Source organism: Lissotriton vulgaris, chromosome 10 (assembly GCF_964263255.1).
Source record: "Lissotriton vulgaris chromosome 10, aLisVul1.2, whole genome shotgun sequence".
In the NCBI taxonomy this organism is placed as follows: Eukaryota; Metazoa; Chordata; class Amphibia; order Caudata; family Salamandridae; genus Lissotriton; species Lissotriton vulgaris.
This window is the reverse complement of record NC_141698.1, coordinates 634,354,535-634,380,972: the sequence shown is the minus strand read 5'-3', so window position 1 is coordinate 634,380,972 and position 26,438 is coordinate 634,354,535.

Sequence of the window (26,438 nt, the reverse complement as noted above, 5' to 3'; positions counted from 1 at the left end):
TCCCTCTAGAAGGGTGTAATCCTTCCCCCGCCACCAGGTCTGGCAGGGGGGGGGGGCTAGGATTCTAAAGTGTTTGACACCAAACACAACATGTTTCCATGCAGCTATTCCAAAGTTAACATTTATGGCGAGGTTATAATGCACTTAAGAGCATATGGTCTAGCTGCATCACAGAGCAGCCTCAGAGAATAGGCTCTGAAAGCTGCAGAGGGGCCCAGCTCATGCATGCGTACCCTCACACACACAACCAAGCACTCTGCCTTCAGGATTGATAAGGCCTGCCATAGGAGTGACTTATAGGTTTATTTGTGTCAGTGAATAAAGGTAGATATTAGGTAGCCTATATCTTAGTAAGGGGTACATGCACTACCTTACCCAGGCTGCAGTAGCAGACCTGTGGTGCCATTTTGGAAGGTTTCCTAGGGGTGGCATAATACATGCTTCCGTCCCTGGTTGGCCTCTGGGGTACCTAAAACCTTGGTACCTAAGGTACCATATACTAGGGACTCACAATGGAGTCACAAGTGGAGAAGTGTGGCTCAATGGTTAGAGCGGCAGACCCTGATGCATAGGTCCGGCCTGAGACCAGGGTTCAATTCCCGCCTCGGCGGGTCTTGGGCTCAATTTCCTTGGACCTGATAATGCTCGCCTCGAGCTTATTCTGATCATGAATGCAACTCTGGGCAATAGCTTGCTTAATCTCCACAACGGCCCCAACAGTGCTGGGATGCCTGGCTTCACCTTGGGGGTGCCCAGGAGTGGACATTTCACAGGGAAAAGCCAGGAAGGGTTCCACAGCGGTATACGTTACAGTGCCAGGACACCCCAGTTGGGGTACTAGTGTGCTTTACAAGTACAATTTACATTACATTTACAATGGTAACCCAGTAACCAATCAGGAGTGTACCTAAAGTACATGCAATCATATTAGAGAAGAAGCAACTAGACTGGGGTCCTAATTAGCAGGGCCCCAGCCACACTAAAGTTGAGAAACAGTGAAACACCAGCAAAAAGTGGGGGTAACCATAGTAAGCAGATCCTACGCTCCTACACCTATTAGAAATAGTAAAAATGTAACAGATTTGTTGGAAGCATTACAATTGCCAAAAGAAATAGCGGTTGTTAAATGTGCTGCACATAAGTCAGGAAATTACTACGTGACGGCCGGTAATAAGTATGCAGACCAAATTGCTCAATACTGTGCGAGAAATACAATGGCAATTAACAGAAATGTTGAAACGTGTGAAACCAGCTGCCAATTTATGTTTTTCCCAGTTCCAGAAACATGGGATGGGGTCAGACAATTGCAGGAAGAAGTTAAGGAAAAGGAAATCTGGATAAAGTCAGTTTGTACAAAAAAGACAGAAGATGACGTGTGGTTATAGTTAGATGGCAGACCAATCATGCCAGATTGCTTACTCTCTCAAATGGCAAGAGTATACCATGGGACAACACATATTGGCAGAGATTCACTGATCATACTATTCAGACAAAGTTGGTATAATCCAAAGTTTAGGGTAGTTGCAGAGATCCTTTGCCAAAGATGCTTGATCTATCAGCAGCAAAACCCAGGCAGAAAGACAGTGGTTAGCTGGGAGAAGATTGGAAAGGCGGAAGGATTGCACTTGGTTGCAATTAGACCTCATTGAGTTGCCTCTGTGCAATGGATTGAAGTACACTTGTCATAGTGTATCTGTTCTTGAGATGGGTGGAGGCATACCCCACAAGAAGAATTTACAGTCTCACAGTTGCTAAATTACTGTTGAGGGAGTCTATACATTGTTTTGGTTTTCCAATTACTTTGGAATCAGATAGAGGACCTCATTTTAATAATGATACAATTCGATTCATCTGTGCTGGAGTTAACATTGATCAAAAACGGTACTGTGCTTATCGTCCAAAGGCTTCTGGAATAGTTGAACAGCTTAATGGCACAATCAAGTCAAGGTTAGGGAAGGTATGTGCATCCACAATACTAAAATGGCCAGATGCGTTGCCTCTTGTATTGATGGGTCTCAGAAGTATTCCTGCAAGGAAAACAGGCTTGAGCCATCATGAAGAGCTCATGTGAAGGGCAATGAGACAAGCGTTTATTCTCGGAAATAAATTGATGAATATAACTGATGATCTGGTATTGGACTATTGCAAAGGATTGGCTGAAATGGTGCTTTCTGTCTCTTATCAGGTTGGAGAAGTCGAAGTTGCAATGCAGCCAGACCAGGAACTTGATTTTAATCCTGGAGACTCGGAGTTAGTGAAGAAACACGCAAGAAAATTGTGTCTAGCACCCAGGTGGGATAAACCATGTCAAGTCATACTATTCACTACCACAGCAGTGAAGTGTTGAGGTTTACCCAATCCGATTCATGCTAGCCATACCAGAAGAATTCCGAGCCCATCTGAAGAACAAGATCAGCAACTGACCGAATTAGTTGAGACACCAGAAGCTGAAGGTTGTGAAGTCAAAGAATCTAAGGTTACAAATTCTAAAAGACAAATAGATGATGAACAAAGAAAGTACAAGTCAAGAAGGGTGGATACCATTGATTGACAAACCTTAAGCTGTTAAAACAGACAGTGGTCCCTGAGTTAGTGGAGAATGTGTTTGGAATCAATATAGCCTCAGTCAGGACTATATTTGAACCTAAATCCAGCTGGATAAGGGTCATTTTAATATGCATATGAATACAATACAACAAAAATGTGAGTTAATAACAGTGGGATACAAGCATGTATCCATGAACTCACATTACTGACAAACAAGGTGAAAGGCTCAGGCAGCTTGCTGTTGTTTGTATAAAATAATTTACAATAGAGTAAACAACAATTAGCAACAGGTCACCTTTACACATATTACACATAAGAAGCACTGTGTATAAGGTTGACAACTATGTCTACCTTATACACACTTTCGTTCCAGTATGCCTTCCACATTGTAATCTCAATATGAGAGACATACATTGGCAACATTTTTATGATTTGGCGTGACTCACAAGCCATGCTAGCGCATTTTCTGCATTGGCTGAATAATAACTGTGGTGGTCTTAAATTTACGTTATCGCACAGTAAGACATCTATTCCCTTCCTTGACCTCAACATCATTCACAAAGAGAGCTATCTTATTACCAGTCTATTTAGGAAGCCTACAGAATGTAACACGCTGCTCAAGTATGACAGCAATCACCATTGAGCACTAAGAGATTCACTACCCTACTCCCAGTTTCTCCGAATAGGACGTAATTGCACATTGAAGGAGGACTACTTTCTGAATAAAAGGTGCTCAATTGTAAACTAACAGCCAGAGGGTACCTCAGGAGACTAGTGCGTAATGCTTTAAAGAGAGCATGGTATTGTCCTAAAGAATGCCTACTAGAACCCAAACCTAAACAACCCCTCAACCACATAGTATTGGTTACCATTTTTCCCCATCCTCACACAAACTACGTAAAAGCATACTCAAACATTGGAATGTTATTAATGCAGGAATTCTTAACCTAGATCGCCCTTTTTGTCTTCAGGAAAAGCAAAAACATTAAGGACCACCTGGTCAGCGCCGCTTTACCTTGGCCGACAGGCACTGGGACACTCCACGACCACTGGTGTCTTCCGCGTTTAACAGGACATGCCAAATGTGGAAACTGCACTGTATGGAGATTCACTGCTGATTGCAAAGAATGTGTGTTTGGAACTACTAAATCAGCACTTAGAGAGTTCTCTAACTGTAACACTTGCAACATAATCTATGCCATTTTTTGCCCGTGCTACAAGATCTACATCGGGCAAATGACACAAAAGGTCCGGAATAGGATCTGCCAACATAGGAACATGGTTCGCTGTAAGACACCAAGGGCCATATGTAGGTGGACAAATACCGGTCGGTAACGGGCTATTTCGGCCGTTACCGACCGGTATTTGTATTTCCAGATGTAGGGGGCCTGAAATTTAGCGATTCTGTATATTTACCGAATCGGTAAATTACCGATTCGGTAAATGTGCAGAATCGTTACTTTGGGATGTAGGTGGCACTGGAAACAGTGCCACAGGCCCTGAGAAAATCGTTATTTACCATGAAATACAATGGCATGGTAAATAAAGAATTTCTGTGTACATGCACATCTGTGCATGTACACCTGTGCCATGTGACACACATACATGCCCTTAGGGCATGTATGTGTGCCACATGGTACACAAGCCAGAATCAGGGGTGTAACAGGGTGTCAAAGTGACACCCTGTCCCCCTTGACAAATCGGTAAAATTACTGAATCGGTATTTACCGATTCGGTAATTGCCTTTGATTCCTATGGGCCTCAAGGCCCATAGGAATCAATGGCAATTACCGAATCGGTAAATACCGATTCGGTAATTACCGAATATTACTGATTCGGTAATATTTAAAGAATTATTACCTACATGGCATTTACCGAATTGTAAATACCGAATCGGTAAAATTCGGTATTTACGATTCGGTAAATGCCATTTACCTACATATGGCCCCAAATGCCCCACTGGTAGAACACTTCCAAACCATGGGCCATACTGAAGACGATATACGTTGGACAATAGTAAGTGTGGTTAAAGTGCCCCCACGGGGAGCAGACCTCTCCCAACTGCTGAACAAAGAGGAACTGAAATGGATCCTGTGCACTGGCAGTATCCACACAGGCCTAAATCGACTTGAGGACTGGACAACACTGCTGTTATGAAATCTGCCTGTCCCATATTTCTCAAACTGCTACTGTAAACACTTTTTTTAACCTGCGTATATTACTTATTACAATAACACGATGTTGGTTCCCTATGCACTGTCATCTACGTATGACTCTGATGCATATTTTGTATAGATTATAGACCGTGAGTTTTGATTCTGTTTAAGATATGCCACAACTGGCCTTCTGCCACTGCTCAAGTATTACATTGGCCTTCTGATATTGCACATCTACTAGGCTGACCATTCTGATTTATTGGTGTCACCCAACCACTGTTAGGTTGCTATTCTAACTCACAACTAAATAAGATGATTGTGCAATCACCGCACTGCTCAGTCATTACAGACCTTGAGGTTTGATTTGTCTTTTTGATTCTGCTTAAGAGAGACACAACTCGTTGTGCCACAACTTGCCGTCTGCTATTGCTCAACTGTTAGACTGGCCTTCTGCTATTGCTCAACTACTAGGCTCTCCATTGTGTTTTATTAGTGTCACGTAATCACTGATTTGCTGCCAATCTAATTCACAAATGAATAGGATTGTGCAATTACCGCACTGCAGAGACCTTATACATTCATCATTAATCACCTAAGTCATTGTATGCCACCAGCTATATTTCCACGCTATTGACGACTTCTGTGTCGCCTTTTTAACTACAGTCTACTTTCATTCGACCGGTCTCCATTCCAAGATGGCTGCTGTCTTTTCCTGGTCACATAACCACACTATAGACCACGCGGGGCACACTAGATAGATTCTATTACCCGCCCCAGTCACATGGCCTCCCAAACCGCAGCTGAAATATGCTGAGCTCTGGGTTACCCAGCCGACAATTGCACCAACGCCAGTATGCCGCAACCACTCCTGCGATAGGTAAGCACCCGTCTCAGCCGACCGTCCTCACCCATATCCATTACATGGCATGCCAGCTCAGGTGTAACCGCCATTGTTATGCCGTCATTATTATCTTTTAAGACAAGAGCCGCACTGTGTGCCCGGGCACAAGGATTCTAGACAGATAACCCCACTTCTTTTACACACTCCATCGAGAGGTAAGTGCGAACACCCCACCCACCCTACCACCCCACAGCTCACCCGTCCATCCCCGTGACCCCCGCCGACTCACTCCAGGCTATGACCTCACTCACGTTGCCTCTTGTCCCTCTATATAGGTTCGTACTTTTTGGCACAATATTAGTTTCTTCCATTTGTGTGAGGAGCTTCGTATATTTACCGCTTACCTCGCAGCTATCTATCGTAGACAATCTTCGTATCCAAATATTTACAATGTCCCAAATACATTGTAATAAGTACAACTTGTACTTATTACAATGTATTATTTAAACATAATATATAAAAGTCTGAGTGACAATATAATCGTACTTATGGAATGTTTCTGTCTGAATTCACAGAAAATGTTTTACCTTTGAAGAATTATATTTTTGTATTTGGGACATTGTAAATATTTGGATACGAAGATTGTCTACGTGACTCAATCAACCTAGGTATTATGACTGTATTCTATTTTATCACATTGTATCGTTGTCCACCCACTTCATCTTTTCCTTTTCTTTTGGCATTTTGGGATCTTTTTTCTGACTGAGAAAACTGAATTTCGTGGAATTCTCTTTTACGCTCACTAGACCTTGCAGTCTTACTAAAAATATCTCTAAAAACAAGTATTTTGCTTCCTTTTTTAATTCTGCCCTGCGTAGCTCTGGAATTCTCCACATCACTGCATCTGATTTAAGAATTATCACCTCTCTTTGAGCACGAATACTAGCTTTCTCTTTTCTCTTGCCATTTTTACACAGAATTACCTCCAACTACTTCCTCACACTAGGTGTTATTTCTGTTCTCCTTGGGGTCAACTGCTCTTAGATCACACAATCTAAACAACACTCTCTTTTATCCTCTTCAACAGCCTTGAGAAAGCCCCGGCGCAAATCGCCAAGAGGGGGCGAAACACGTGTCGGCTGTCCTTTGCTCTATGAACAAAAATAAAAGAATCCTCACTGCAAACAAAAATGTCTTTGTCCTCCATACTATGATCGAAAAAATGGATATTAATCTCGAAAATTGATGTAACTTTATGTGGAGAACACACCTACCACTTCTCAAATCTGTTTCGTATCTGAAGCCCAAGAGGTCCAGAGCTTCGAGTGTGTCTCCACCCACCCACTGAGATCACTTACTCAAGTGTTGTCTAAAGCCTTAAACTCCCTGGACCTTTGCTACTCCATCCGCCGTCGACATAGTTGTCAACCTTACACACAGTGATTCTTATGTGTAATATGTGTAAAGGTGACCTTTTCATAATTGTTGTTTACTCTATTGTAAATTATTCTATACAAGCAACTGCAAGCTGCCTGAGTCTTTCACCTTGTTTATCTATTATGTGGGTTCATGGATACAGGCGTGTATCCCACTGTTATTAACATTTTTGTTGTATTGTATTCATTTGCATATTAAAATTACCCTTATCCGGATGTATATCGGTTAAAATATAGTACTGACTGAGGCTTTATTGATTCAAAATGCATTCTCCACTAACTTAGGGACCACTGCCTCTTTTAATAAGTTTGTTCCCAAGGTCCCTGACCAATTCAAATTGGGTTCCCTTGTTCTTTATATACAAACCTTAAGCTGTTATCAAAACAAGAAGAAAAAACAAATTTGAAAAACAAGAAGGTAGAAAGAAAAAGAGAGGGAAAGAAGAACACACTCAGGCAAAAGAGAACAAAGCTATTCATGAACCTGAGCAGGGACAGATAGAAGAACAAATTGAAAAAAGACATAAACAGGGCCAGATAGAAGTAGAAGAACAGGTTCAGGCAGAAGAAGAACAAAATACAAAAAGACCTGAACAAGTGCAGGTAGAAGAAGATCCAGATACAGAACAAACAGAGCAAAGACAATTAGCGAGGGAAGAAGAACAGGAACAGATTGTGCTCAGACCTATTGAAAATAAAAGAACTTTAGAAAACGACAAAGAAAGTGAAAGTGCAGTTCAGACCAAAAGAGTTAGAATAGGAGATAATTGGCCAGGTAGAGTGAACAGATTATGATACTACCGCAGAAAATCAGGGGAACAACCAGAACAAGTAAATAAAGTTCCAAGTCAGACTAGATCCAAACAGCCAATAGCAAAATTCACACGAAGAAGCCCAAGATTGAGGAACCTGAACAGGAATGGACCAATGTCATTCTAGAAGAATTTGAAAATTTTGATTTACGTGAGGAATCTGAATAAAGTTCATGTTGCACAGATTGATGATAACAGATTAAGACCACCTTAGAAATAAAAGAGAGTGAATTGTGAATAAAGAAATAAAAGAGAAAATACATTTTCACAGATTAAAATGGCAGAAGTTGAAGTCACTGAACAACTGAAACGAAGTATAAAACGTAAAGGTCTTAGGTTTTGCTTATGTAGTATCCTATTAGTAGTATTAGTGGGGTTATTTTTAACAGTGGGAGTACCTTTATTAATGGAAAAAAGTAACAAGAATAATAGAACTACTAATGAGAAAGTAGATAGAATAAAGAGAACTAAAATAGAAATGGGATAGAAGGCGAGACAAACTATCATCATAATGACTCGGACAATTATTTGTCTTTAAATGTCTTTACTAAATTGTTGTTTCAGCATGTTAATACAATGGGGATTAGTGATTGTTATGTCTGTATGAAATTACCGTCATCCATGTCAGAAGGGGTGACCTATCACCATATACCTTTAACATATGGTGTGTCATGTAGCGTTTTATCATGTTTATTTTATGTAACCAGGAAGCTTCAGTATTTGTATTCAAACTAAGATGTAGTGTTTTCAGAACTACTGATTAGAAAGAATATGAACGCAGCACTTAGTTGCCCAGTTTATGGGTGAATTTTTCTTAACAGTGAGTTCCATAGATATAGAACAAGCACACAAGGATAACCTAACATGTATTCTACGTGAAGAAGAAAAAGAGTTTTTAAATTTAGTAGAAGAAAGCAAGCAGGATTTGACAAAGAAAGCTGCTGAACGGAAATCTCATGTACCTTCATGGGTTGAGAAAGAGGGAATGTATGCAAAGGGCAAGGCTCATGCTGCAATGTTCCTAAACTTTGTGAAAAAGGGAAAAGCCTGCCTTCATAAGTTAAAGACTGATTATAATAAAATGTTCATTGGTTCCAGTGAATGTGAACACAACTTCCCAATTTTAGGGGGATGGGGACTAAAACAGGGAACTGATCCTGTATTTCCAGGAGTTTATTATGTGTGCGGGAATAATGCCTATTATAGGTTACCTGCAAGATGGTACGATAGTTGTTATTTTGGAATAGCTTTTCCAAAGATCTAACATGTGGACAGAATCAATGGAATCAATGGAATATCTAATGGACTAACGTGGATAAGAAGAGCTAGTTTTTCTGAAATTGTAGGTGATATATTTAGTGCATTGGTGCCCTCAGTTGGAGTCATTCTAAATTCATGTCAGATTGGCAAATTGTCAACAATTGTTCATCGTCTTTCTACTGATACGGCTAAAGGTTTCTTGATGATGAATAGGGAAATGGTTTACTGATTTTGGGAAGAGTTTTCTAGATCAATTAATATTACCAGTAGTTGTGATAATGATAATAGTATTGATAGTAATGATCACATGCAAGTGTTGTAGAAGCAAGGAAAGAAGGATACATACAGAAAGGGTAGAGAAAGGCAAGAAACAGACTAGGGAATATGAAGAAATTCAGTTAGAAGAAATACAAGGAAAACTTTATAAAAAGATGAAATATTTGAACGGGGAAGGAGAGACTGACAAAGATCAGAGGGAAGGAAAAGAAACTGAGAGTTGGCATCTGGGAAGGGATGGGTAATTTTGTGATGGCTCAAAAATGCCATCGGAGAGGGGATTGATGGAGCAAGGTTTCGTGGAAAAGAGACTTGCTCGGATGCAATCCACTTGTTTAACTTACTAACGAAGGTATTAACAAGAGTACCTGAATAATCAACACGCACCACATGAACACTCTGGTTTAAGAAGCTTGCTTATGTGTGTACTAACGCAGATAACAATGAAAATGGACTAATACCAATTTAAACGGGGACCTGTTATGCGCATGCGTCAACTGCATCTACGCAGTATGACGAACTAACGCTTGGAGGGAAATTCTGGCGCATGAGCAGAGGATACTAAAATGGAGTCTTAAAGACTCATGTGCATGGCATCTGCTTCCTTGAAATGAAAACAAACTTTTACTAATGCTAATGAGGAAAAAGTATTAATGATTAAAGGGGAATAGAGTAGAGGAGGGTGGTATACAGTGCGACCACTTTATTATAAAATGTATATTTGTCTTTCTGACTTTATCACTAGTGCATATTTGGGCCCCTTTTGCATAACAGGGTTGAATGGAGTGACGCGAAGTCCGCGCTTGCCCACTGAGTGAATCCCCATGAAGCCCATGACTGGGCGCTTGAAAGGGAGTCAAGATTTAGTGTTACACCATGGGAAAGGATGGTGAAAAGTTCAACGATGAAGACTCTTATTTAAAATGATATTATATTGTTTCAAAGTGAAATGTGGAAGCGCATGAGAACCCAATTTATGAATAAAATTAAAGGGATGGGTTTACGTACAATGGTTGAACTGGTTTAAATGACATGTAAGCATGGTGTGATAGAGCTTCCCTCTCGCCTAACCAATCATATTTCGTATTTTTACGATATTGAAACATTATTGGGTGGAACATGAAGAACGAAAGATATAATTAAGAAAGCTTTAGTTAGTTAGTTAGACACTGATGGGCACAGATGCTGCGAAGCGTGGATGCTGTCTTTGCTGCGGAAGATGCTGTTGCTGATAGAGATGCTGTGAGATGCTGATGAAGAACTGAATGCAGAACATTCTCTCCTAATTTAATTGGGTTAGATCAGAAGATTGCGGAAGAATCTCGAGGAGGAAGAGAGGGTCAGAGAGTGGTGCAGCGCAATCGTCAGTATTCTAGAGAGGTCATCTATCTTGACCTGAAGTCTTGGTCTCCTGACCAATCCTGGGGACCCTTCCTAGCCCTTAGGCCAGGGGTTTGGTTTTTCACACCATTTTTGGTAAATATAACTTTCTCATTATTCGCAGATGTTCTTTTTTCTCCCTTTCCAAGCATTGATTATTGTATGAGACTGAAGTATATGATTGGTGTTTATGAATTGAGCTTTTTCTTCTATGAGTGTCGGTGACTGCACAGTATTTCGGAATGGGTCACATACATTTAATTTACATAAAGATTTAAAGCTTCTTAGTCTGTGGTTAATTACTTTAAATGAATAAGTTAGAGTTAATCATCACTATCAACTATTTCAACTAAGGGTCCATTGACCAGAGGAAAGAACTTCTTGATCAGTGGCTGGTTAGTTAAGAGTATAAAATAACTAATCCCAAACATTGTGTAAATTACACAGTTAACCCCAACGGTTTTACGCACTGTGAGTTTATGGGGCCAGGTGAGCATATGGTAGTGTAGTATCTCTTGTTTTTGAATGGCTAGATCACCCTTGTCACTGAAAAGTGGGGTGTGATCCTCCTATTGACTTGCAGCCTAGCCACTGGTTAACCATACAAGAGCCCAATCAATCGTATAAATTAAGCACTCATTCAAAGTTGCGGTAGCAGGGCGAAAAAGGATGGCCAAGCAAGCGAATCAAATGTCTCAGTAGCATCTAGCAAAACCGCTTATGTGCTTAAGGTCAGCTTGTTGGTGTGGAGAACAATCAAGAAGGTGCGCAGATTGTGCAATGTTTATCTGCCTGGGAAGAAGCCTCACTGGTATGGGTGCACTATAGTCAGCAGTACCGGGAGTAGTTAAGAAGCGATCAGTTTAGCTAGGATTCTACAGTCCAGATTGATCTAGGATAGGGATGATTCACATAACTATGGATTCTTACCAGGTTTGAGGATCATCACAGACAGCACCTCTCTTTAGGATGGGGTGGGTAGTCGGCAGGCAACTATACCTTGTACATTACAAGGGGTTGTGGGGCCAGTAAATGGGCATATTCTTTATAAAATTCAGCTGTGAGGCCAGCCAGACCAGGCACTTTGTCTGCTGGCATTGCATTAATAACCCATATTGCATTAATAACTGAAAAGGGTTCATTGAGGTGTCTCCTGTGACCAATATGTGGTGAGGTATTGAATGGATTACTATTATTGTTTGATATAGTGAAAAGTAGAAGTCAATCATCACTCCCTGCACAGCCTCAGTACCGTTGTGCTCATGCAAATGTTTATCTTGTAATTCTACTATATGGTCACTCGCCCGGGGTTTGTGCAGCATGTGAGCCAAGGTCATGACCTGCTCTGTCCCCCTCTCCATCTCGCAATGCACAGGCATCCCTGCTAAGGTAATGCATTTCCTTCTATGCAGCCTCCTTGTATTCCGCCAGTTTGCCCTTGATGGATGGCGGCACTGCAGAACTACAGTCTGTGAAACACCGGAGTCCAAGCTCTCTGAATGCCTTCTCAAATCATGCCTGATCGCAGCACAATGCTTGCAGCACCCCAGCCTACTTCTCAATGCATGCGCCCCTTATCACAACATTAAAAGCCTCCCAGAGGGAGGAACGCGCCATCTTAGATTTATCATGGCACTCAAAAATATTCTGCTATTGCAGCCCTAATTTCCTTCCAGAACACTTTGGTCACGCAGGGCTTAGGGCGGCAGTCTCCAGGTGAACGTGTGTGAAGGATTATCTGGGAGGTCTAGTTTAAGCAGAACTAAAGTGTGTTCAGAAGGCAGCTGAGGTTCCAGTGGAGCAATGAAAGTATAATCGATAATCAATACACAAAAATGTCTAATAACAGTATGAAGGTTGCCGAGGATGTAGGAGGGAAAAACAAAACTCATGACACCAATTTTGTACCATCATTTGTTTTCTTTTGCGAGAAAGAATGCAAAATTATTTACATATTGCATTTCACATGTAACAGTGTAGAAACTTTTGAAAAAGTGTCCCAAGTGTAAAGTGTGAACCGAAGGAGTGGTTAAGCACACAGTTAAGTGACAGCAAGTGACAGTTATGTACACGGTTTCAACAGGGGTATATTTACAAGGGAAATGGGAAAGTGACCATACAAGCGATATTCAATGATATATACAATGACTATTTAATTCATAGACATTGATTATTAGGTTCATTCCCAATGAGCGTCGACGGCGTTTCGACCCATTAGTGGATGTAGGTCTCGTCAGGACAAGGGCGGTGTGGGACATCTGTGGGGGTAAGAAAAGGGAGTGAGCTCCGTGTCAGGAGAGTGGACTTACAAAACAGACTGTATGGGAAAAAGCCTGGTACCTGTAAGGATGAGATCAATGGCTCAGTGATGGAGCAAGTGCCAACCATGCGTGAAAAAGGAAGGTAAAGGTACTCACAATGGACCCAGCCAGGTACTGTGGCGGGAAGGGAAACAAAATGGAAAGGGATATGGTCACGGATTGTATACGAGGGCAACATACTAGGTAGGAGAACCCAAAGGTAGAGTAATTACCACTGTAAGTAGCCGAATAATACAAGGAATTCTCCGCTTGTATGTGGGCCAGCAGGACGGGTCTTGCCGGGATAGTCAAGATTTCAAGCCTCTGGAGTGCTGCAATGAGCACGGATAGGGCGGTGACCAGGATGATGCCTACGGAGATTGGACTGGGTTAAGAGGGCTCTCCAATGCGTGTTGCTGACAGGGTAGGGTAAAATTGGAAGGTCAGGCGTGTTACCTGGGAGTTAGCGCGGTCTGCCTCGGTCCGACTGCTTGGTGGTGGTGACGGCAACGTACACAAGGGTTTTACCGTGTAGCGTGTATGACGTGCGCAGGGAAAAACGAAGAGAGCGGAGCGCTCCATCTTCGTTACGGAGGGTGATGGCAGATCCTCAGTGAGTAGGGTTCCCTTACTCTTCTTGTGACAGACAGCAGCTGAGGCACATGGGAAACCCGCTTGGTCCATGTGTCGACATCACGCGATGCCAACCAATTTTTTATGGCGACCACGTGGTATGTGCTGCTGATATGCACATGCCTTCAGTGTCATTTAACTCATCCGTAAGTAGGAGCAGCTGGGCCGCTGCCTGTGGGCATTTGGAATCCCTTGATCTATCTGCCACTGTGTCTAAAACAACATTAAAATCTGCTCCCCACAGAATCATGTCAGAGCTTAGGGAGCTCGCAATTCTCCATACCTCTACAAAAACTAGGGGTCATCAACATTGGGCTCATACATTGCGGTAAGATTGATCGGGTGGCCCTGCAATATTCCAGAAAGCAAAACTTAGCGTCCTTGCGGGTCGAGTACCATGTGACACGTGTGCCAAGGCAGGCTCTTGCAAATAAGTATAGCCACTCCACGGGCATAGTTTGAGTAATATGCTGCATGTATTTCAGCCACCCATCATGCCCGTAGCCGCTCCTTGGTGCTCTCAGTAAGATGTAGCTCCTGCAGGAGGCAGATATCAGGACTTTAACTGACTGCATAGATGATGAGAAATTGGGGTGAGGGTCTATGCTGCCTAATGACCAAACGCAAGCCCTATATGCTTGCATCTGCATGCTAAGTGGTTTAAAGGGAAAGGGGAGGGCCAACATTAAGCAGTCCAGGGCCATGAACAACAACTTCAAACATACATTCCACACAATTCCCACTTTGGCCCATCAATTGGGACAAATTCCATCAACCCACTCTCCTTGCAACACCCAACAACAAAGTAGGAGATGTCTCCAGAGACTCATCCTGTGAGGGCGATCTAGAGGTCTGCCTCACTCCCAGCTAGAGCATAGCAAGGTGGCCACAGAGGCCTGTGTCATGGGGATCCAGGCTCACTGAGCATCTAAATCAGGACTGTCAGATGTTTGTCGCCACTGACAGCTCCGCCGTCACAGTTTGGGGCATAGTTGACTGAATAATCATGTGCCCTGGGTGGCTCTCTTACCGGAATCAACAGGCCAGGGCATGCATTCTATCAAGATGTGCTTCCTGGGCAGATCAGACTGTGGTCAATAGTACATCTGACATTAGGGTAAAATGCCATATCGGGAGCCAAACTGTCTCCCCCATGTCTGCAGAGTAGCTATAAACAGATGAGTCTTAAGGCTGATCAATGCCACTGAGCGGATACGAGCTCCCCTTGCAGGCAGACGTGACAAACCCCCTGTCTTCACCAGAATAGACATAGCCAACTTTGCTGCAGTCTTGGGGTCAGTGAAGTAGTGAGTCTTCCCTAAGTGTACTATCCACAGCTCAGCGGGGTATAGCAGGGAATACTTGGTGTCTGTGCGCTGGAGGGAGTATTTGACTGGCAAAAAAATCTCTCCTGCGGCCTGCACCACCAACGTGAAGTCGGGGAAGATGGACGCCTCCTCCCCTTGGTAGTGAAGTGGACATTGCTCCCTCACCAAGCACAAGGCCACATTGTGGTCTCTAGTTCAGAAGGTGAGCAATTTTTAGCCTGGCTGTGGATCCCAGCGAGGGCCGCTGCTCAAGGGACCTGTGGGTTTGCTCCACTAAAATAGAGGGAATAGTGCCACTCCAAAGTGCGCTCAATGCATCTCTTCTCCATAGTCTTCCATTCTGCCCATTGCTGTTGACACATGTACACCAAGGATTGTAAGGTTGTTTCATCTTGAGCAGGCCTTGAAATCCTCATTCCTATTGTGGATAACTTCTAGCACCTTTTCAATGTGCAATATCTTTCTGTCTGCAGCGTGCCCATCTTCAACATCTGAGGTACGAGGTTATGCTTGTCTACTTTTTCTTTTAGGTAGCCAAACCTGTCCACAAAGAAGTCCATTTTAGTATCTATGGCATTTAGGCTCTTTTTAAAGTTTAGGAACATGGAGCGAATATCCATCTCTGGGGGCAGACCACCCTTGCAGATCCCGCCAGGCAGGGGGTCTTCGGCCAGGATGTCTATTGTGTTTGTCTGTCTACTGTTTTCAAATGAAAGTTTAGTTTGTTTTGCGTCAGCTTTCCCAGTTGTTCATTCAACTAGGAACTTCAGGCTTTAGCGGTGCAAAACAGTCAGGTACTGGTTCACCCCCAATGACATTAGAAGATTGCCACTGGCCCTGGAAAGTATGAATACTATCCAGGCTGGCCGTCAGTGCATGTAGTGATCCAATCTGCAGCCAATGGGTCCCAAATGGTAGCTGACTCCACAGTCACCAGGCCCCATCTCTCCTTGGGGCCTCAGGGGGGCAAGAACAGGCCTATGCACACTGCATTATTTCCATTCATCTGCTAGGCCTTTTATCAAGGCCCATCAGCACGTCCCCATCACATGAAAACTTCAGGAAAAACTTTAAGACTTGACTCTTTGACCGAGGCTCATAGAAATTCAGCACCTGAAGACCCCAGGGTTGACAGGCTATGCTCTACAATAACCTACTGATTGATTGATTCAATGCACATACCAGAGTCCCAATTACAGCCAGTTGCCAAATTCAAGAGCCAGTGAACGACACCTCCTGTGGGAGCACAGGGTCAACAGTGCTAAGAATACAAGGATCGGGCAGCTCTCAAGAGTCTAATAGCACCAAATAGTCAGCAACACAATGTCTAGAAAAGTGGCAAGGCCTATACCACCTCCTTGAAGCAGCACATTACAGTGCCTGGACAGTTGCGAGAGCGCAAGACAGCCAATGCATGTCACATAGCTGCGAAATAGGGCATGCTGCACTCCGTGCTGGTCCCGGTCTACTTCACAGTCCTATCAACTGGGTTCTTCCCCCCGAGATCGGGCCTCTTCTCAGTCACGCTCTGTGGCTCCTCCCAGCCTTCTGCCCAGCCCGAGCAGGTCTGCCAAGGCCAGAGCTGCTGGCCTGCGCTCTGCTCCATTGCCGCCCACCCCCCGAATTTGGTAATGAAAACAATGGTCTGTGACCTATTCCTTCATAAACTGAATCAATCAATACATAATCAATATTTCTATATCATTTCGGAGTGTGTCCCTTCAATCCACTCTAATCAATCAATGCACAAAACTCACAAAGGAAAAAGAAAATGCAACAGCAATAATTACGAAACCAGAGACAATTTTAATTAATTGTTTCTCCAATTAAATGCGAAATAATCACAACTTTACCTAAATAGGTAGCCCCAAGAGAGCGTGCAAAGAGCAAAGAGTGATGGATGGATGTCGTTACAACGCATACTTTTACAACGCATACCTTTACAACACATTTTTTACACTGCAACATCCATTACAACGCATTCCATTACAACGCATGCCATTACAACGAATTCTTTAAAACTATCTTTACAACGCATTCCACTACAACGCATACTACATTTACAACGCATACCATTACAACGCACACCATTACATTGCATGTATGGTAAGTATTGGATAGTGTAGGGGTAAAAATTACTATTCTAACTCCAGGGGGGTGCAACAGTAGGGTAAGTGTTGGATAATTTAGGGGTAAAAATTACTATTCTAACTCCAGGGGGTGCAACAGTAGGGTAAGTATTGGATAGTGTAGGGGTAAAAATTACTATTCTAACTCCAGGGGGTGCAACAGTAGGGTAAGTGTTGAATAGTGTAGGTATGCATTGAAATGGTATGCGTTGTAATGACTGTGTTGTAATGACATGCGTTGTAGTGGTTTGTGTTGTAGTGACATGCGTTGTAATGGTTGCCTTGTAATGGCATGCGTTGTAATGGATGTTGCGTTGTAAAAGTTTCGTTGTAAAGGTAGTGCGTTGTAAAAGTTGCGTTGTAAGTGTTGTTTCCCAAGAGTGATTGGGATAGTGTGAAGTGATAGGGGAAGGTGAAATTCAGATAGTGACATACAATTATTCACAGTAATGCTATACACAGGACCGGTTACACATTTCACTGTCCTACAATAACCTGGCCTCAGATATCAATTCTATACACCATTTCTGAGAACATGGCATCCATTAATATTTGCACATGATAAAGTGTCCTAGGATCCTGGTTTCAAAGAGAGAGCGTCAACGTTTCGACTCGTCTTAGGGCCTATAGGTAAGTTGGACCTGGGCCATGCGAGTCTTCATCAGGACTAAAAATAGAGGGCAACCCAGGGATCTTGATGACCCTGAAAGGAGGGAGAATAAAACATTTTTCAAGCTGTTGCACTGAATTGAGACTGGAGTTAATCTCACAGTAGGGGGAAAAAAAGCTTACCCTAAAATGGAGGGAACAAGTATCGTATCTTCACTAGGTATCCCAATGGTGATGTTCACACCTAAAATAATAAGGTGTAATCAAAAACCAGGTCTATCCTTATTAATTAAAAATACCTTATTCAACTTAATTTGCTGTTACCTTATGCAAGGATGTAAGAATTCACCCACTGGGGAGGCAGGCATCAGTCACTGCTCATTCAAGTCTTTAAAAATTACACCTGAGGAGTGTAACAGGGTGTAATCAATAGTTGATTCCAATATGTATTTATGTCGGACAACTATTAGGCATTAAAAAACAAGCAAAAGTATTTACCTTTTGCTTAGTCTATCAAGTGGTAATGCTCAGTGCCACTTAAATCACGAGGCTGAGAAAACATAAGGCGTAATAAGGGGTTAAGTCAAGGCGATGCCGGTTTGAAATAACTATCCAGTGTCTGAACAACAGGAGTGTTTACCTTTTGCTTATGATAATGATCAATGGAACTTGTTTCACGAGGCTGGAGAGACATAAAATATAGGATAGATTGAGTCAAAAAGCATCCACCTCGTTCCCAAAATGATTGTGCTTAAACTCGCGATTGTAGAAAGGCCTTACCGAATGGTCAACTCTTGTGTTCGAAAGCCATCCAGAATCGGCGTTTACGTGCCCCGAACAGCCGTTCGTGGGCGTGTAATATGCTGCAATGTCTTCATCGACATAGAAAACGGACCAAAATTGGCTCGTACTTCCTCACCCAAACATGAAATAAATATATTTCTATGATTCATATTTATGGCCCATGGGTAGGTAAAGGCATAGCAGATTATCAAAGCCGAAACACCAATAATTAGAAGAAAACGGAAAAAAATGACATCCCCATCAAGCCTAGCACATAACATATCCAACATTGCCCTTCTAGCCTGTGGTGACTAAAAAACCTCGAGGGGTAAAATGATTGAATTTAACTCAATGAAGGGGCACTCGTGGTCTTGCCCTCTCAAGTTCTAGGGAGGATCGAGGCAGAGCTGGCCATGCAAGCCAGCCACAGGCTGTGTGGTCCAGCAGCACTCCTGGCAATGCCGCATAGTCTTCCTCAGTAACGCAGCCTCGGGTGCAGGCCTCCAATGTCGGCAGGTGAGTTTCTGTGTACTCCCCCTAGATCGGGAAAGCAAAACCAGGGTCCAAGGGGCACAATCCCAGTCTAGGACGCCCTGAAACCCCCCATTATGTCATGTAAAAGCCGGAGTGTTTACTCCAGTCTGCAGAGCCTCAGTGTGTTTATTTGATGAGTTTCATATAGCGCTGGCTAGACCCGGAGGCATCAGAGCACTTTACATGAATATAATTGTGGTACAAGTTACAAATTACATCTGTTACAAAGCATAATAGAACAGCTGGGAGACGAGAAACACTGTGCCCAATGTCTGGCTGGGTAGGTGACGGCCGAGGGGGTGAACCAGGGCCAATCTCCTCTATATCTGTCTAGCAGCTCCACCAGCCATGTTGCTCAGGTCACAGCTGTAAGCAGAAACAAGAATAGCAGTTTTGCATAGTTACATTTAGTTACAGTTGCCTAGTCAAACATAGAAGAACAAGTCCCCAATAGAGGATAGAGGTAATGGGGGAGGCGAGTTGAAACAAGGGAGCTGGGATGCAGATCAGTTCTGGCAGACCTAGTTTCACCAAGATGCACCATCAGGAGGGGTCCTCTTGTTCAGTCTAATAGCCTGGGGCATTTCTTGAGCCCGGAATTAGTGCCTTCTTTCAGCTTCCTCTATTTCTGTATCCAGGGCGCTTTCCCCCTCTTCATTCAACCCCCTCCCCCTCCATGGGGTCTGGATGCTCTCAGCCATCTAAAGCCCTGGCCTCCGCACACAGGAAGGAGATTAAAGTCACCAGGGGAGCTGGTGTTGGCAAACCCAGCAGCCGTTGTCCTTTAGTCTCAGTGTCCATTTTTAGGTCAGCAGAGGCATTAAAATGTGACCCACTACCCCTCCCGAAGGCACCCCTGGCTCATTGAGGCTTACCTTTCAAGGACTACCACAATGTCTCACTCTCCCAATGGAGATCCATCACCCCCCTCCAGGCACCCCTGGGGCCCCACTGGATTTGTTGAGGCTCACCTCTCAAGGACGGGGAACAGCCATGACAATGTGGGGATTACCCCGCAATCCCATTGCAACGCAGGGATTACAACGAAAGTCGTTACAATGACTTTCACTGGAGGGCGCTGTTGGATAGGAAATAGTTTAATTTTCTATCCAACACCTTCCCTACTGTCAACGTGGGCTGGAGTTGGAATAGAAAATTTAACTATTCCACTATCCAGCGCCCTCCAGCGAAAGTTGTTGTAACGACTTTCGTTGTAATCCCCGGGTTGTAATGGCATGCGGGGTAAAAGCCCGCATTGTAATGCCATACAACCCTCAAGGACTGCCACAATGTCTTACTCTCCCTATGGAGCTCCGTCTCCGTTTTGCTTACCGGTGTGGTTTGCGCCTGTCTCCCAGGGGCTCCTCAGCCTGACACTCCGCTCTCATTGGAGCCTCCTGCTTCTGGTCCGGCATAGGCTGCCTGCCTCGGTGCACTTGCTGTGCCCCGACTCGCAGGGATGGTATATTTACCTCAGATTTAGAGGGAAATGAGCTCACAACAGGTTTGCCTGCAAATACCTTCCGTCTCGGCGTCTAAGAGGCAGAGTCCACTGTACATTCCTGTCTAATGTCTGCTTCTTCCATTTTGTGTTTGGGCAGCTCCCCGCTTCTGATTTCGGATATGGGGGATCAGAATTTGCCACTATGCGTTGATGGGGCAACCCTTTGGTAAATTTCTGCATGGGAGCCTGATTGCTGTGCTCCCGGGTTGAAATGACCCCCCCAGACCGCCTTTGTTTAAACAAGTGCGGTGGAGCTCCACAAGACAGCTTTGTAGTGTAGTTCCTCTTTTCCCAATAGGCTCTGCGCATTGGAATAACATAAACAATAGTTTAGACGTAGGACTGAGGTCGACTAGGTCTCTATTGAATATGTTAGCCTTAATTAGGTTTGGCAGCTAGCTCAGAGGTCACTAGAAACTTTCTCGAATGAACAGGGAGGAGTTAACTTCCCTGATTAGACAAGAAGGGATTCAGCTTCTGACAACCGCATAAACATGACAACTTTGCTCCCCCAGAATAAGGAGTATATCTCCAGAGTCGTGTGAAAACAATAGATAGCTATTTCACTCAGTCAATCGTGCATACTTAATTTCACCAGAGTGCAGAGAAATAGAGAGATGGGCGTTTTCAATAAAAGGTGTTATTTATTCATGCAAGAGAAGTGAATTGCTACAATTACAATACTTGTCATAAAGTAAAGGGCGTACAGTAAAAGGAGCATTATGAAATAATACTGTAAAAGCATTGATATGGTTTCTGAGCCATATGATACTTAAAATGTATAAAATATATACAATTACATACAATGATTAAAGTTGACTAAACGTACTCAACTGATGTTTCTAAATACGCCTACCCCAGTGTACCTAAGCTAAGCCTAGTACGTGGGAAGGAGTAAAGTCGTTTTTAAGTTAAGGTAGTTTTGCCAAGACTCTGACTCAAGAATGCTCTAAGGATCTAATCAGCTCCGTACCTTGGTTTTAAAATGAAGGAGGTCTTGTATCTCGCTCTCAGGACTCGATCTCCCAGTAACCCGCAAGGGTGACTGGAAACACTGGAGCTGGGTTTTCTCGGCAGGAGAAAAAGATAGCGTCTTTCTCAGTGCGTCAAATGGGAGGGACGGCTTCCTTCGGCACTCGCATCAGCTGGGCTTCGGATAAGTAGATAGCCGCTCTGCTCCAAACCACTGTGTATTGCTTAAGGCAAACGCTGGTATATTTATACCTGGAAGGTGCTGTGTTTGACGTAAGGTTGGACATAAGACGTCAATAAAAGATGTCACTAAGAACTGGCCGTTCATTCGGACTCACAGGAGTTCTTGGACAAAATAAAACAAAAGCATGGGGAATTCCCAGGTTGCTGGAAGTTTGGTTTGTTGAAAGAACTCGTTGTACTTTCTAGGAGTCTAAGGAAGTAGCCTTGCCGTATTTGGACTGCATTGGCTATGAATAAATATGGATATGATTCTTATGCCTTTATAAGGATTTGATTTGTTATAACCACATAAGGGCATGAATCGTGAATACTTAATTAGGGTCCTAGATACGTTCACAACACCCACTCCACATATAATGTCCATCATTACTAAATACTAAGCAATATATAAACATATAGGTATGCATGTGTTTTCCAGCCCACCCCAAAATACATCAAATGCATTTGAAATGGTACAGATACACGAAAATGAGTATTATACTGTACGCTTTCAAGCAGTGGTATCATTCAGATAATGCAAATATAAATATCATCTGAATGAATTGCGAAAATTACATTTATGAAATGGCTCTTAATACAGAAGAGAAGATCAAGACCATTTCATTACATATTTATACAAGATTGTACATGTGCTAGAGTTTGATTCAAAATATTGTCTCTAGAGTCTCTAACAATAGAAGTTCTGTTCTTTAAGAATAGTTCTACTTTAAGCAGAATACCACGTGCCAAAAAAAGGGTAAATATTTTGGAAATTGGGAAAAAATAATTTTGCTTACATGGGAAAAAAAAATAGTTCCAAATGTTTTCAGTAGTGTTTTTTATAAAAACTGAAGGCCGAATTCAGAGTTCAGGGAACGCTGTGTGCTCGCTGTTTCAAAAGTTATTCTCGTTGTTAGGAGAGAACATCAAATCAGATAGGCTGTTGAAAAATTCCTCTACTACAGTAGGTGAAAGTTCTACCAAGTTTGAAAAAGCTGCTATAGTGCATATGTGAGATGCATTGCTATCATCGATGTCAGGATCAGCAATGTTCACAGAAGGTTGTACCTGTGTGGTGCCGCTTTCATCTCGTACTTCACCGCCACCTAATCGTAATGGTGAAGTCTCAACGAATGCCGTCATCAGAATCGGTAGCCGCTGGGGACAACACGTTGCATAAGTCGTTACCGGACCGAGCAAAGTATCGATATCCATTGGTACTGCTGATGGTAGTGTAAGACAAACGTTCAACACGCATTCTTCTCCTCATAGCAGACATCGAAGCACAGGTAACATGCAATCTTGCCAGATTGGACTTAATTTAAAGAAACCATGTAGTATTCAGATCTCTTAGCCGGGCCAATCCGAGGATCTTAGTGATATTGTCTCGGTATTGTATTGCTAGGATCTTTTCTTCCATTGTAGCCTGAGTTTTGTCAGTGACTTGGCTTGCCATATCGGAGCAGAAGGAACAAAAATAAAATTCCTGCTATTCGTCCTAAAATAAGAGGCAGGCCGCCGAATAGCGAATGCACAAAATTCGGGAAGATGCCCAGAACTGTTTCAAAGGGTGCTAACAGTCCCGAAAAAATTGTCTTAAATACATGTGCGATGCCACTGGTATCTGACATGTTTAAAATTTGGCTTAACATTTCTACGAAATGCACGGGGCAATTTGTCGATAATAGGGTATGTATCTCTGCCACTGTCCTTGCAGCTTGCAGGTCATACGTCTCTTTGGACGAGGTTAAAGGCACAATTGTCTGTAAAAGAATAGACTTCATTTTGCTTAAAGTATCAATTCGAATAGAAGAGATATTCACAGAAGGCCATAATGCTGCCTCCATGTCTGGATTGCTGTTTGGATACAATACTTGCATACAAAAAATGACCCTGGAAGTAACGCTCACGAGATAGGGTTTTCCTGGCATCATGCCAAAACAGCTGTGGTCGCTTAATATAACGTAGCTACCGTTGGAAAGTTGTCTGAAAAAGGGCTCTATCTGTGTAGCTGGGGAGCCGTGCATATGACATGAAAGGTTGTTTGATGAACCTTCGCAGGCTCCTTGCAAGTTTATACCTTGACATAGAAGTGTACCGCTCAGTGATGTTTTACAATAATTACCACTAAGAAATACCTCTTTCTTGCCCCCACTCCAACATCTATGCGTATAAGCTAAATTCCAGGTTGATTTGATGTATTCTTTACCCAACCTTTCATACAGGCCTGCTGGTATATACTTTTGGCAGTATTGAAACTGAAAAGTTGTTATCCGGATTGTAATGGTGCCATGTATTATCCATTCAATGACAGGTCTTTCTGACATTGTCAGTGGTAATCTCTCAAGTTTTTCAATGCTCAGTACCGTATAGTCTGCTCCTTTTTGTGCCAATGACATTTGTCTATCAGTAAGGTTAAAGATAGAAAACAGTGACGTTATGTTGATTAGACGCCATGGCACGTGACCTGAACGCAGGTTTTGTAACGTCCAGCCTAGCTGTACAATAGAACGCAATTGGGACTGACCATGTGTAACATTATCATATCCTGTTTATTATATCAATAGCAGATGCTACAATGCTGTCCAGTGAATAGATTCTGGAGGACAGAGTCGTTAATCCATTGTCCACTACAGAAAGTGTTTTTTCCAAATTAATACGATCAATTTCTCATATTTTTTCTGCAGTTTCAATTTGATTTATTTCCAAGCTTCATTGTAAGCTGCGTATATACCGGCTTATATGAAAAGTTTTTGACGCTGTTTGCGAGGTCCCAGTACGAAATCTAGCAAGTCAGCACCTTCTTTAAGTAAAGCTAAGTGTTGCTTAATTTCGGGAAGTGTGGATTTCTGTAGCCAGTCTAGGCATAGTTTTCCTACACTGTATGTTGTAACTATTCCTGGATGTTGTCTTTGGGAATATCTTGGGTTTGGCCTATTCTGTTTGAAACGCTGTACTATGTTCAGGAATCTATCTTGACAGTTATTAGTGTCTGTGGGCCAGATCAACCATTTGTTCCAATCCGGAATTGTTCTGTTTTGTTTTAAAATATAGGTCATGTCTAACCCCTCATCTGTAGTGGTGTTTCTATCAGGCATAGGCTTTGGTATAGACGAGTTGTTTAAATCTTTTATCTTGGCTAAACCAAGACAGGTTGTTTGCTGAATTGTGTCATTCAGGAACATTATTTGTTCTGGGATCATGCAGGCTCTATACAATGCTTCTAAACCTTGTACCTGCCATTCTTTTGCACCCCAGATGGTTTTTGTCTCAATGTTGTTTTTCCAAAATTCAAAACCAAATGTTGACATTTTTTCATAACATTTTTCAGAATAAATCAGTTTAGTATTTATCAACATGTTTTTCATTCCTGTCTTATTTAACACTTTGAAATAGAATGTTTCACGATCAGTGACATTAAACCCTGAGTAGTATGGGAATTTCTCATAAAATGTTTTTGAACTGCCTTTTGGCGGAGTTGGACAATGTTCCCATTGATTATAACTGAAAACATTTCTAGGATTTGCAGTTTTATGCAGATAATGATGCCCAAAGTGATTGTAACAATACATTTCCTCATATTTCGACGAACCCTGTAAATAATCATGTTCTGTACATTTTGCTGACATTTCTAAATCTGACATCATATTATTAATATTGTCAAAGTCCCAATCATCAGAGAAAGTACTAGGTGATACAAAGTCACTTAAAGAAATCTTGAATTGGTGTGGATATTTCAAGAGCTCAACCGGGCCATAGATTTCATAATCAGTTTTGTCCCATGATATACCACCAAGTATAGGCTTTGCTGTAATGTTGACTGATGACAGTTCTCTTTTTTCGATGTGTGAAGATCTGTGTGGTTTCAGGACCAAGTTGATGTTCTGACTTGCTGTGTCCATTGTACTATATTTTCCATCAATAAATCTACCCAAACTTAAAACCAAGATGAGCTATAAAAGGAGGAAAAGTACACCTAACACAATCCATAATTTAATACATGGTGAAGTTAGATATGTTTCTCTGAGTTGATGAAAGAGCTCTGTGATTTTATTTTTGAAAGTTTTTGTTGCTGGCTTGTCTCCATGTTCACTTGGATCATCAGAAAAGTCATCAAAGTTGATAAAGTAGCCAGATGCAGTTCTGTCAATTGGTGGGATTGTTTCTGGATTTCCATTGATCTTTGCATTTTCTTTTGTTACATTTGTATAGTCCGAGGCTACATCATTGTAGACTGGTGTTTCTTGATGAACTGTTGCAATTTGGGTTTCAAGAGGCACAAGTTCCATGGCTTTGTTGCATAGTCCTTTTTTAATCACTGCAGGTTTTTCAAATGTGATTAGTCTCTCAGTTTGAACCTCTTGGATTGTAGCAAGATTTGGTCTTCTGCTATTTCTTGGGATTCACTGGGCCTACTACTTATTATTGGCCACATGGTTGTGGTTTCACCAGGTCGATTGATACAACTCGGTTCTCCTTTTTACCCGCAAGGGGCGGTAATACAACTGATCTTGTTCCGCTGACAGCTAAGACAGGTACAGCTTTTCCGTAAGAAGGCGCATCTTTTCTCTGACCAGATCCCCAATCTTTGGAATCCAGACAGGTCTTGCTGGGACAGGCGGTTTTTCTTCAGTGGTAGTTGGCTTTAGCTTTTCGTTACTCAGACTGTTTCTTGTTTCATTTAAGTCCTGTAAAACAGCCAAACGATCTTTGATA